General features: G+C 43.0%; 1 protein-coding gene across 5 annotated transcripts in view; it reads right to left on the reverse strand.

Moving 5' to 3' along the window:
• RGS7 (regulator of G protein signaling 7) overlaps positions 1–12,436 on the reverse strand; it is a 530,023-nt gene that overhangs the window by 248,209 nt on the left and 269,378 nt on the right. The gene's annotated exons all lie outside the window — the stretch shown is intronic.

Here is a 12,436-nt window from a genome sequence, read left to right on the forward strand (position 1 = left end):
TGTTCCATTTCAGGCAGGGATTCTTCGCCTGTTTATTAGAGGAATTTCTTCCTTCTAAACATGAGGGTAAGTCAGAGGCTGTTGAGGAGGCCGCCTTCCTACTTGCAGACGGGACACTCGGGTTCCGGTCCTGAGGTGAAAGGCGCGGCCGAACGCCAAGACGCTGCTCTTTTTCCGGGAATTCATAATTAGCCTTTCCTTCGGAATAGTTCAGATGTCATGTCAACGCTTGTGATGTATTTCAAACGCTGCTCAGGGTAAACAGCGCCCGCGCTCCCGCTTGGCGGAAAGAAAGGGAAAGCGGAGTGGGCAGGCACCTCTCTGAAGAGCGGGACCAATTATTCGAAAGGGGCCTGCAGACAGGGGACTCCCACATACCTATGAAACCAAAACCGCTGCCTTGAAACCTTTCGGGTTTCGTCATGTTCTAACCAATGATGGGAGTTTAATTGAATTTACTTGTAGCGACGTTTGCCAGAGCTTTATCGTAATCTCAGGACGACTGATTTCATTAAGCCAGGAGCTTTACACAGAGACACCCCGACTGCAGGCGAGACGTGTATGAGAAGAAGCTAAACGTCTGGGACTCTGTAGTTCTGGAACAGAAACGAATCCATCAAAATCTCAGAGGAGGTCTTCCAACTTCTTACTATAACCGCCACGAAGCACAGGCATTTGGAAACGGATGTGGGAGCCTGAACGCACCTGTCGAGGGGACTGTTTCCCGTGTGCACATGCTCCCAAATGACTGTGCACCACCACCGCTTTTAGCGCTGGCTGGGAGAGGAAACGATGAGTCAAGGGGTTCTCAGGCATCCTAGACAATTAGGGGGTGGCAGGTGTTACGTAATCTAAACCTGCCTATAATTCTTTTTCCTTCCAGAAGCCTTGCTAAAGAAGACGATGATGTGCCCTTCTGAATCCCGTGCTGACAGCGAGAGCAGAGTCAGGCTCTAATGAAGGTTAAATAAGAATAATGAGATTAAAAATTTGCAACCCAAACTGTTTTCTGCTACAATAACTCAATTAAAGCTGCTTCTAATTGGTATGATTTTCCCTCATGTTACAGTTGATGGTCGTCAGGATCTCAACTGAGAATTAATTACTTTTTCCTATGAAAAAGTCACCATTTTCACAATTATGACTAAAAAAATACACACATAAAGTCTAGTTACATGTAAATCTGTCCTAGCTCATCTCAAATGTAGATTTCTTTTTTCAGAAGCAGTAACTAATTTAAAAAGGTAGAGATTTTAGGCTTTTGTGATTTCACAGAAATAAAGACTTTTTTTCTTCTTTTTTGGGGGGGAGGCGCAAAGGGAGAGAGAGAGAGAATCTCAAGCAGGCTCCACACCCAGTGTAGAGCCTGACACGGTCACAGGGCTCTGTCTCAGAACCCTGAGATCACGATCTTAGCAGAAATCAAGAATTAGGTGCTTAACAGACTGAGCCACCCAGACACCCCGGGAAATATTTTTTCAGGTTTATACATGTTATTTTCATTTGTTTTTAAATAAAGCAATTCTATCACCAATGTCAAGGAATATAACCCTATTCTAAATAAATAAATTAGTTAAAAACTATGCTCACTAGATTTGTTAGGATTACTTGGGTTACAAGTGATAGAATTCTGACTTAAACAAGGAAATGCGTTGTAAGCACTGTGGGATGTTTCGTGTAACTCAAAGATCAGAATGTGAGTGGGTCTCAGGCACAGTTGACCTGAGGAACATTCTCTCTGGCTTCCATCTTGGCCCCGCTTGTGTCTGCCTCACGTTTCTGCACCGACCAGAGGCTTCCCCTAGTTCTCCAACGTACACAGCAGNNCATGGTATCCCTACCTTCTGAATTTTATAGTTTACAGTCTGGAAACCCAACGAGAAATTGCTTCTCCCTCTCATTCCCATACCTGAATTTTGGGCCCAACCAATGCTCTATAATGTAGGGGTTGAGGCTGGAAAGGGTGCTGGCAGATAAAACAGTGGTGTTCACTAGAGTTTTATTCAATAGGAAAAACCTACTGAAAGGCAGAGGGATAGAGTTGTATCATAGGGGGAAAAATGTAAGAGAAGTCTAGGGAAACAGAGAGAGAAAGAGACCTCCTGCATAATGATGGAGAGCCAAAGACAAAGAGTGATGAGGAGAAGAATCACAGGGCAGACAAGCAAATCAACAGAAGTCGTTTTCACAGCTATAGGAGGTAAAGAAGGTCCTTGGTAGTATTTGCCCATGAGGTAAAAAATGCAAGAGTATTAAATATCTATGACAGAGTAACTTAGGTTTTCAGAATTGTTGTTGTTGTTGTTCCTCTGCGGTATCATTTGTTTAACTCTCAAAAGAGCCTAATGGCTAATCACTATTGCAGTCGGAGTTCAAGCAGGAGAGCTGCCGGAGTCTCCTGAAATACTGGGAAAGACTTCATGAGAAAGCGAAGACCGACTGAGCTGAGCCTAGAGGGCAGCCAGGATAAAGCGATGGAAAGAGAAGAAGGATGCAGAACATTCGATTCCTGAGTCAACTGCTTCATCCTGGCTTCAAGACGAAGAAGAACAGGACTTTGCTGACAGCGGTGACCTTCATAGGAACCCTTCTCCTTCTGCGCCCACATCCAGCTATGCCCACGCTGAAGCCTGCCGTGACTTCCAAATACATCTCCGCTGTCGTCATCACGTAGTTCGTGGATAGCCTGCTTGGTATTCTCTCTGGGACGGACTCCTGTGCACACCTACCTTAGTCCGCTCAACTGACAGATCAACTCAGGAAGAAGTTGAATATGTCACCCTTCATTAAAAATTTTGATTGACCTGACAACCCCATGAGCTCTCTGTAAGTCAAACGACCTCTCCAATTTCTCCACAGTAAGGCCCCAAACGATCATTCCAGCCTCGTAACTGCCCACTGTCCTCACAAAACCTCAGGCTCCGCACATGCCCGGCTACAGCTCACTGCCTCACCTTCTCCCACACTTTTCCTTCTGCCAGCTGTGTCCTACCCTTTCCTGGGGAAATCTGAATCTACTTTTAGGATAATTTCAATGTTAACTTTCTTTCTGAAATCGTTCCTAATCCTTTCCACTGCCTCTCTCATGCCAACTGAATATAATCATAGCTCCTTTGGAACTCACAGATAATTGTATTGTCATTATTTTTCAGTATTTACTCCCACCTTACTTTATATGACTTACATATAAGTTAGTTCTGTACCTATTTACCATTCCTTTTAGCGTATAAATATTTTGATGATGAGCCCCCGCCTTGGCTACTTTGCCATCTGGGGCATAGAGCATAGGAATTGGTGGCAGAGGTCCTCTTATTTTTCGCTGTATATATTTTGTGCTATTTGTATGCTTGTTTATTTTTTAACCATGAGCATGTATTACCTTTATAATTATTTTTTCACTAGAAATTTGGATTATTTGATAATGCTCACTTTATTGGGATGAAAATCTTATACTGTAAGCCCTTTATTCAAACATCTACTGTCACACATTTTAGGGTCAAATGTCCCTAGCTGCCTGCTATAATATACCATATGTAGACATTCTGGGCAATGACTAGTAGTCTTCAGCAACTAAACTGGTCTACCTAGAAATCACCTTTTTTTCCCCTGTCTTTTAAATTCGGAGCTAATGGACTAAACTGTTTACATTCATTTTAAATTAGTCACACCTCATTATCACCCTGGTAGACAGAATCGATAGTCTAATCATTAGCCCTTACTCAGGGCACCGGAGAAATCCTGATAAGTGGAAAGTCTTTCTTGATAACTTTCTCACTGATGCAGACACCTGATTGTGGATGAGCTCTTTTCTTATTTTAGCTTCTGGAATTAACTTGAAATTCCTCAGCCTCTAGGGTTTAGCAAAGATAGACCATTCTCTTAAAATAACTCGACAGTGAATCCTTAGGAAACAAATTATCTAAAGACAGCCATTGGTTTGGGTGAGAGAAAAAGGCACGAGAATGCAGAATATGCCCTGGGTTTACAAATGCTCTGACATTTAGCAGGAAGGACCAGCAAGAGATACCAAGGGGCGCTCCACCAAGCTTGCCATTTTATCAGTCTCCCTAATGGAAAGGGCCGTACATTACTGTCAAAGAGCACAACAGCTCAACAGTGGTTTTGGACTGTAAGAGTTACTCTAGTGTTTCAGTTCTTTGATTAAATCTTGGCTTCTCTCTATAGCCATGTATGTCTTCATTGTTCATAAATTCATCCAAATCTTTCTGAAGTCATTTAAGTTATGTGGCTCCTCGGGTAATAAATTCTGTAACTAAATTGCCTGCTACTTGAAGTCATAGTTCCTATTATTTCATATTTGCCTCACTCAAGATTAAAAGACATGCCCTTGGGGAACCTCAGTGGGCTGAGCACCTGACACTTGGTCTCAGCGCAGGTCTTGATCTCAGGGTCCTGAGTCCAGGCCCCACATTGGGCTCCATGCCCAGTGTGGAGCCTACTTTAAAAAGTTAATAGTAAAGTAAAATAGAAGACATGCCCTCATCATAAAATTCCAGAATTTAGTGACTAAGACTTTGTTTATCATATTCACGGTACATAAATCTATAAATTCTCACCTGACTGTCTCGTTCCCTCTCTGTGGTAAGGAGGCCCGCCCTCTCGCAGATTCTCACCTGTCTCGTTCCCTCTCTGTGGTAAGGAGGCCCACCCTCTCGCAGAGTTCTGCAGAGAGCACCTCCCTTGGCGCTGCCAACCCTACCTGATAATGATCAACGAAGCTTGGTCAATTGCTGACCACTGGGCACCACAGACCCATTTCCAGAAGCCTACGAAATAAACTCTCCCTTCCTCCGATACCTTCACACTCGGCAGATCGGAGATACATGCTTACACCCTTCTCCCTCCCTCACTGAAGACCAGAGATGAAGAACCCTCTTGTATATCTCAGCCATCCGCATAAAGTGACTGGCATCAGAGATTTAACCGGCGGCAGAAAGAAGGCTCTCCTCGTGGTGTTTTGTGATTCAGAAAATGCTACATTTGCTAAAGGCCTAGTACATGCCCGTGGTTCTGTAAACACCTCACCAAGTTGCAGACTTCAAATCCAGGAACTGTTAAAACAAATGGTGTTTCTACCATTGGCTTCGCCCTTCATCCTTTCTCTCTTCACCTCTCCTCAGATTTACCCCTCAAGAGATACGTTTTCTAGGTACCTATGTTCTCAGGGATCATTAATGTTACTATCTCCTATTATAGTTTAAGAACATTCACACCTACCGCTCAAAGAAATGAGTGTCACCTGGGATATGTTTTTGAGCTCTTAGATAAAAAATTTATGTCAAAATTATCCGAGTCATTGAAGTCTTCACTTGATTACAGAAAATCTGAATGGTTTCAAAAAGATTTCGATGAATATAAATTCCTAAGAATTCATAAGAGTAACAGACACAGGAACGGCTATGAAGGGAAGATGGAATTTAAATCAGAAACATTAGATTCATTTTTGCTCTTATGTTAAAACATAAATCATTTAACTGATAATTCAGTTTCAACATGGAATTATCTACAAACTATAAAATATACTGAGGTCCACCCTTGCACAAATTCAATAAGCATCCAATATTTGTGAACAAAAATGTCATTGATATGACATACTGAAGTTGAAATAGCAAGAAAGACAATAAAAACCTGACTTTATTTTACCCCCTCCTTTCTTCCTCTTAGCCTCTTTAAGGAGTTCTCATATCATCAAGCCTATATAACAATATTTTTGGCTAGGGGATAAGGTGGATAACAGTGTAGAAATCAACCGAATAAAAGTACACACAGGAATATGGATACCGTATTTCACCATTCCATGAAAGATATTACCATACATTCATTATTCGTACTGTAAGAATCTACAGTGATTCACAGAGAAAGATCTGAAAGTTCTTCTTTCAAGGTCTCTCGTCATTACACAATTTTCCTAACAACGCTTGGCATTATGTGGGACAATGTTGGGAACACTGGGATAGAAGAGAGGAGGCAAGAAGTCTGTGCAATCACTTTGAACAGGTAAGCTTCAGAGTCAGCCACGGGGCTAGAGATAATAGAGGGTGCTATGCAGTCCAATCCAAATGTGAAACAACAAAATGAGGCTAAGTTAAAGATTCAGCTGGGAGACGTATTAGTTCAGTCATCATGGGAAAGCCTCCCATCTGAAGCCTCTGTATCTTTATCCATTAAATGGAGATAACTCTACTCACTTCTCATGTTCAATGAGGATCAAATGATGTATATGCCACATTGTTTCCAAAACTAGCAAGTATGATTATGAATATCATCCTTAAGTCACTGAGCACACGTCCCCGAGTCTCCTTAAGTGAAGTTAAATTCTGATTGCAGAAAATCAAGCATTACTAAAAAGGACTTAAAAAAAAAAAGGAATTTGATCTCTGATCCATCTTTTTTTTTTAAAGATTTTATTTATTTATGTGACAGAGAGACAGCCAGCGAGAGAGGGAACACAGCGGGGGAGTGGGAGAGAAAGAAGCAGGCTCCCAGTGGAGGAGCCTGATGTGGGGCTCGATTCCAGAACGCCGGTATCATGCCCTGAGCCGAAGGCAGACACTTAACGACTGCGCTACCCAGGCGCCCCCTGATCTCTGATCCATCTTACACTCACTTTTTTTTTGTCCTTCCTGTCCCCTTAGCCTGGTTAGAGCTATGAATGTGAGGGGAAGTTCTGAGAGTCCATTCACTGTCAGGGAGACTTCAGATACAGAAAATAAGCAAGAGGTTCAAGACCAGAAAGGAAGGTGCAGTGAGTGAGGGAACGTAAGAGGCGCGTGTTCTCACAGCATTGATCACGGTGGGAAAACATGGCGAACTCTCTGAGTTAGAGAGACCAGACATCTGCGTTCACTGTGGAATGCACTGTTTTCCAACCTGGAGCCACCAGGCAGCCTGTTGCCCACATGCCTGCTGGAAAACCTAGGACCTGAACGTTCTTGCTAGGGCCCAGCAGACAGAGGTGTGAGGGCCTCTCTAAGGATGAGGAAAGGACGCTCATCCAGTGGTTTCGTTGATGGGCAGGTTCACCTGGATGAGATGCTTCTTTTGTCAAAAGGCAAAGGACAATGCCAAATGAAGTCATGCCCTACCCAGCCTCCTTTCTCAACAGGGCTTCTGTAAGAGAATTAAGCCCTTCAGAATAGGAGTGATTATCTTCTCCATTCTCTCAAGGTTGGTAGAGGACCAGCAGCAATCAAATGCGTAGGAGAGAGGTTACTTTATCATGTACAATGGCTCCTCAGGCAATTAGGGCTTCATATTCTCGGAAAATCCAGGTTGAGAGCATTACTCAAGAGGAGATCTGTCAGTGCATGGAGGGCTAATTTTGGAGCCACAAGCAATACCTGTGCTCAGCTTCCACTGAGAAGAAACATGTAGCTCTTCTGCTAAAACCACACATTTTTAATGACATGATACCACGATATGTTACTTAAGTAACTTACTTTATGGCAAGTTCTTTTGTAAAATGGAGGCTCAGAGATGACTCTGGGACCATTTTAGTGCAGGTTTGCCGGGAGTGATCAAAAGGATGACCTGTAGTCCCCTCCACCACATAGGTCCCCCTGTCATCAGAAAGTAGCATTCCTGCAAAACCGAAGTGACCTCTCTTAGGCTCTTCTGATCTCTTCGGTCACATCTTGCCAACAGATACATAAAATAAATGGAGATAAAGCACAGATGGTCACACATACAATTCAAAGACATGGATGCAAATGGAGGGGTTTATGCTAAGTGAAATAAGTCAAGCAGAGAAAGACATTTATCATATGGTTTCACTCCTATGTGGAACGGAAGGAATAGCATTGAGGACATTAGGAGAAGGAAAGGAAAAATGAAGGACAGGATAGCAGAGGGAGAGATGAACCATGAGACTGCAGGAAACAAACTGAGGACTTCAGAGGGGAGGGGGGTGGTGGGATGGGTTAGCTTGGTGATGGGTGGTGGGGAGGGCACGTATTGCATGGTGCACTGGGTGTTATACACAAACAATGAATCACGGAACATTACATCAAAGACTAATGATGTACTGTATGGTGACTAACATAACATAATAATAAAAAATAAAAATAATAAATGAATGAATGAATGAATGCATGAACCCAAAGCTCTGGTGGTGTGACGGGGAGACACTGGGTGTAGTTCCTGGAGAAGGCACTAGGCGGCGCCACTCTCACTGCCCCAGGGTGAGCGCTGTCTCTTTAAGGGCTTGCTGCAAAAAGGATGCTTAACACACCACTTTTTGCCTTTTTCATAAAAGCGAAAATCATCTTTGGATTTGTGTTGGTTAGTAAAAACCGGCACTAATGTAGGTCTTTCATAAAAGCAGAGCGGCACAAAGAGAACTTTCTAAAAGCGGTGATCCCTATACAGGATTAATGCTAGCAGAGGTTCGCCCAGCCCGCTTAGTCGAAGAACTAATACCCTGCTTGCGACTCATTCAAAACCATTTTTTTTTTTAAAAAAGGATTATAACCTGAATGTAAGGCAAAAGCACTTAGAAGGCCAAAAGCACAATCATGCCAATGATGGTTTATCTACTTCAGATGCACACACTAGAAATAAATATATGCATGCCCATTTGGCTCTTTGCCTTATGTTCATGCTTTTCAAGGGTTTAAATTGGTTTTTGCTGCTGCCAAGCTTGACCTTTCCTCCTGTGTGACATTCCTTGGTTTATTCATTTCATAGATTGATTTTTAAATTTCAATTTCCTAGAATTCTTTTGAGATCAGTGAGTAAATTGTAGAAAGGCAAAAGGAAAAGAATTTCCCCTTTAACTCTACCTCTGCTAGTGCTGCCAATTCAAGGCACTATAAAGTTAAAATGGACTTCATTTTTCAGAAGCATTTGAACAGTCATATCGATCTTCCCAACCCACTGAACAGTTAGCTCTTAAGAAGGGAAAACTCAATGTGACTTTTCTGGTTCCTCCTACACATGGGCAAGGCTGGAGGGGGGAATTGGCAAAGTCACCTCCTGGCTGATCCATCTACAAAAGAAAGCTCTCTGTACAGGGCTCACTGCAACTGTTCATTCATTGTCCTCCACTCTCAGGAGAGAAATTAGGATGCACGGTGCGTTAGCTTATACCAAGTCCCTAAGCAAACCAGGTCTAAGCAGAGACATGCAAATGGATAACTTCTAGTCCAATAACTTTCTTTTATATCCCTCATGATTTTGTTTTCTCCATACCAAGGAAATCAGAACTCCTGGTTGCCTTCTTCCTGATAACAGTTCTCAACAATTTCATGAGAAAATGGAAAAAAAAAAGGGGGGGGGGAGTTTGCCTTACTTATTACTAGATAGTGTCTATTATCTTACAGTTAAAACATGGACTTCAGGGGCACCTGGGTGGCACAGCAGTCAAGCGTCTGCCTTCGGCTCAGGGCGTGATCCCGGCGTTCTGGAATCGAGCCCCACATCGGGCTCCTCCGCTATGAGCCTGCTTCTTCCTCTCCCACTCCCCCTGCTTGTGTTCCCTCTCTCGCTGGCTGTCTCTATCTCTGTCAAACAAATAAATAAAATCTTTAAAAACAAAACAAAACAAAACATGGACTTCAGAAGGTCTCAGCAGACTTAGACTTAGCAACTGTGGTTGGCTTGCAGCTGTTCCATGGCACTGGCCAAAATCCTAATCTGAAATCCTAATTGTATTTGGTTGCTATCAGAGGCACACGTACCACTCCAAAAATACTTCAAGTATAGTAATGTTATAATTAATTATTATAGTGTTTATGTGTGTGTGTAACCTAATTATGTAATATAATCATTTTTTTAAAATTTATTTCTTTGAGAGAGAGAGAGAGAGAGAGAGCGCCATGAGGAGGAGGGGCAGAGGGAGAGGGAGAGAGAGAATCTCAAGCAGACTGCCTGCTGAGCACAGAGCTCTATACGGGGCTCGATCTCATGATCCTGACATCACGACCTGAGCCGAAATCAGGAGTTGAACACTTAACTGACTGAGCCACCTCGGTGCCCTGGAAGGTAATCATGTTTAATACTGGTTTGAAGGAATAGTCCTTACATCAACTGTATTTCCCTTCCAGATTCTATAAGGTGTGTGAGGTTTACAACTGTTAGGTCTCAGGGGTTCACTGGACCCGCAGTATATGCACTTACATGTAAAAGGAGCCACACTGACAGTGTCTCCCAGGCGAAGACTGTCTCTTTCCTATAATCTATAAAGTGCTTCCTTGTATGTTGTGCCGTGTATAACACCACGTACAGCTAAAAACTAAGTCATACTCCTAGGGAAATGGAATAGCATTGACTGAACGTGTACACAAAATTTATAATGAAATTATTTCTTTTTTTCATTCATATCTGCTCACTTATTCAGTTCCTAAATGCATTCCGTTTCTTCCAGTGAATGTGGCTGGAGGGCAGATAGAAAATACTGAGGAAACAGATATAAATGCTAAAATCATCAATTCACCCAAAAGACTGGGAAAGATCTCAATGTCCTTTCTGCATGTTTAAACCCTTGCCAGGATGCAGATTTCATTACACAGCACTTTTCTCCTTTAAGCCAACATTCCTTATTACAAAGCCCAGTATCACATGCTGTGTAATGCATATGTTGCCAAGGCAACAACAGAGCTATACGCCAAGCAGGGAAAATAGAAATTAACCTTGGACAATTACCTAGCATTGCAAAGAAGGAAGGTAAAATATGGCATAGCACAGTTATGCAACACATGGTTGTATGAATAGAAACAGAGTCCAGGTGAAGGGAATCATAGCCGAGGTGCCAGTCAGGGGACACTGCGGTAAACTGGGAATTACAGCTACACAGACAGTAAGACCTTCCTCCACATCGTATGCTTATAGAAATTTGTATGCAGCTTTTTGGAGGGAGGGTGGGTGTTAATGGGACGTTCATGTTTTTAAAGCACAGGAATGAAATAATAGAAAAAATATATATTGGTCTCTGCCCTGGCTTCCTGACACAGAGCTCCTAAATCCGTGGAATTTCCCAGGTGACAGAGTGTCTTTTGTTCTAGTAAGGTGACTCTTGATGGGTTCCTGGGTGGGGCTGGGTTGGTCACCAGAAAGACCAAGCCATGATAGAAGCTTGGAATTTTCAGTTCCATTGCCCATTCTCCAGGGGGGAGGGGCTGGAAATGGAGTTAATGATCCACCATCCAAAAACCCCAGTGGTAGGGGGTGTGGGGAGCTTCTAGGTTGGTGAACAGATGCACATGCTGGGAAGACAGGACATCTCAACTCCAAGGGGACAGGGGTTTCTTCTGCTCTTAGGACCCCTCCAAACCTTGCCCTATGTACCTCTTCATCTGGCTGTTCATCTCTAACTTTTATCATATCATATTCTTTATTATATAATAAACTAGTAAATGTGTTTACCTGAGTTCTGTAAACTGTTCTAGCAAATAACTGAATCCAAGTGGGGGAAAAGTCAAGGGTCAGAAGTTGTGGGGAACCCTGGGCCCCACTACTTGTGTTTAACATAAGGTGGAGGCAGTCTCACAGCACTGAGCCCTTAACCTGTGGGGTCGACACTAACTGCAGTTAGTGTCACAGCAGAATTGACTTGTAGAACACTCAGCTGGTGACTTAAGGAGCTATTTGGTGGGGAAAACCCCATACATCTGGTGTTAGAAGTGCGAATGTGGCAGTCGTGTGAGGGTAAAGGAGAACCACTCCAGAACAGATGGTTTTCCATACGATACACAAGTCTACATTTCAGTGATGACTTAAAAACGTGCCCTGTGACACGCACACACACATCCATGCTTTTATATGTATACACCACTTTCCAGCTCAGCCCAGCTGCAATTTCAATGAAGTGTTTGGTTTCTGACAACTACTCTTCACCTCCACCTCAACATACACCCTTTTTTGCTTCTGATCCCTCTTCTGCTACCGTTGCCACCGTGAACGTTCCTACCCCACCCACATGCAGCGACACATTCCTGATTACACTCCCATTTCCATCACTGCTTCCTCCAACCATTTCCTTCTGGATAATCCCGCCAGATCAATATTTCTGAAGCACAGGTCAAATCATGCTAGTGGGTTCATTGTATGTACCGCTACCACTAAGCACATACCTAAAACACCTTCAATGGCTCCACACTGCCTACTGAATTAAGTATGATTTAAAATTTCTTTTACGTTTTGGGGCACCTGGGTGGCTCAGTTGGTTAAGTGGCTGAGTTCAGCTCAGGTCATGATCTCAGGGTCCTGGGATTGAGCCCTGCATCAGGCTCCATGCTCTGCGGGGAGTCTGCTTGACATTCTCTCTCTCTGCCCCCCTCCCACTCATGCTCTCTCTCTCTCTCTCTAATAAATAAATAAAATCTTTAAAATTTCTATTATGTTTCTTATCTCCAACTGTTTGGGATTTGACATACTGTCTACATATGCATGTGTTACTTTATGTTCTTAATTAATAATT

This window comes from Ursus maritimus, unplaced genomic scaffold (assembly GCF_017311325.1).
Source record: "Ursus maritimus isolate PB19 unplaced genomic scaffold, ASM1731132v1 scaffold_2, whole genome shotgun sequence".
Taxonomy (NCBI): Eukaryota; Metazoa; Chordata; class Mammalia; order Carnivora; family Ursidae; genus Ursus; species Ursus maritimus.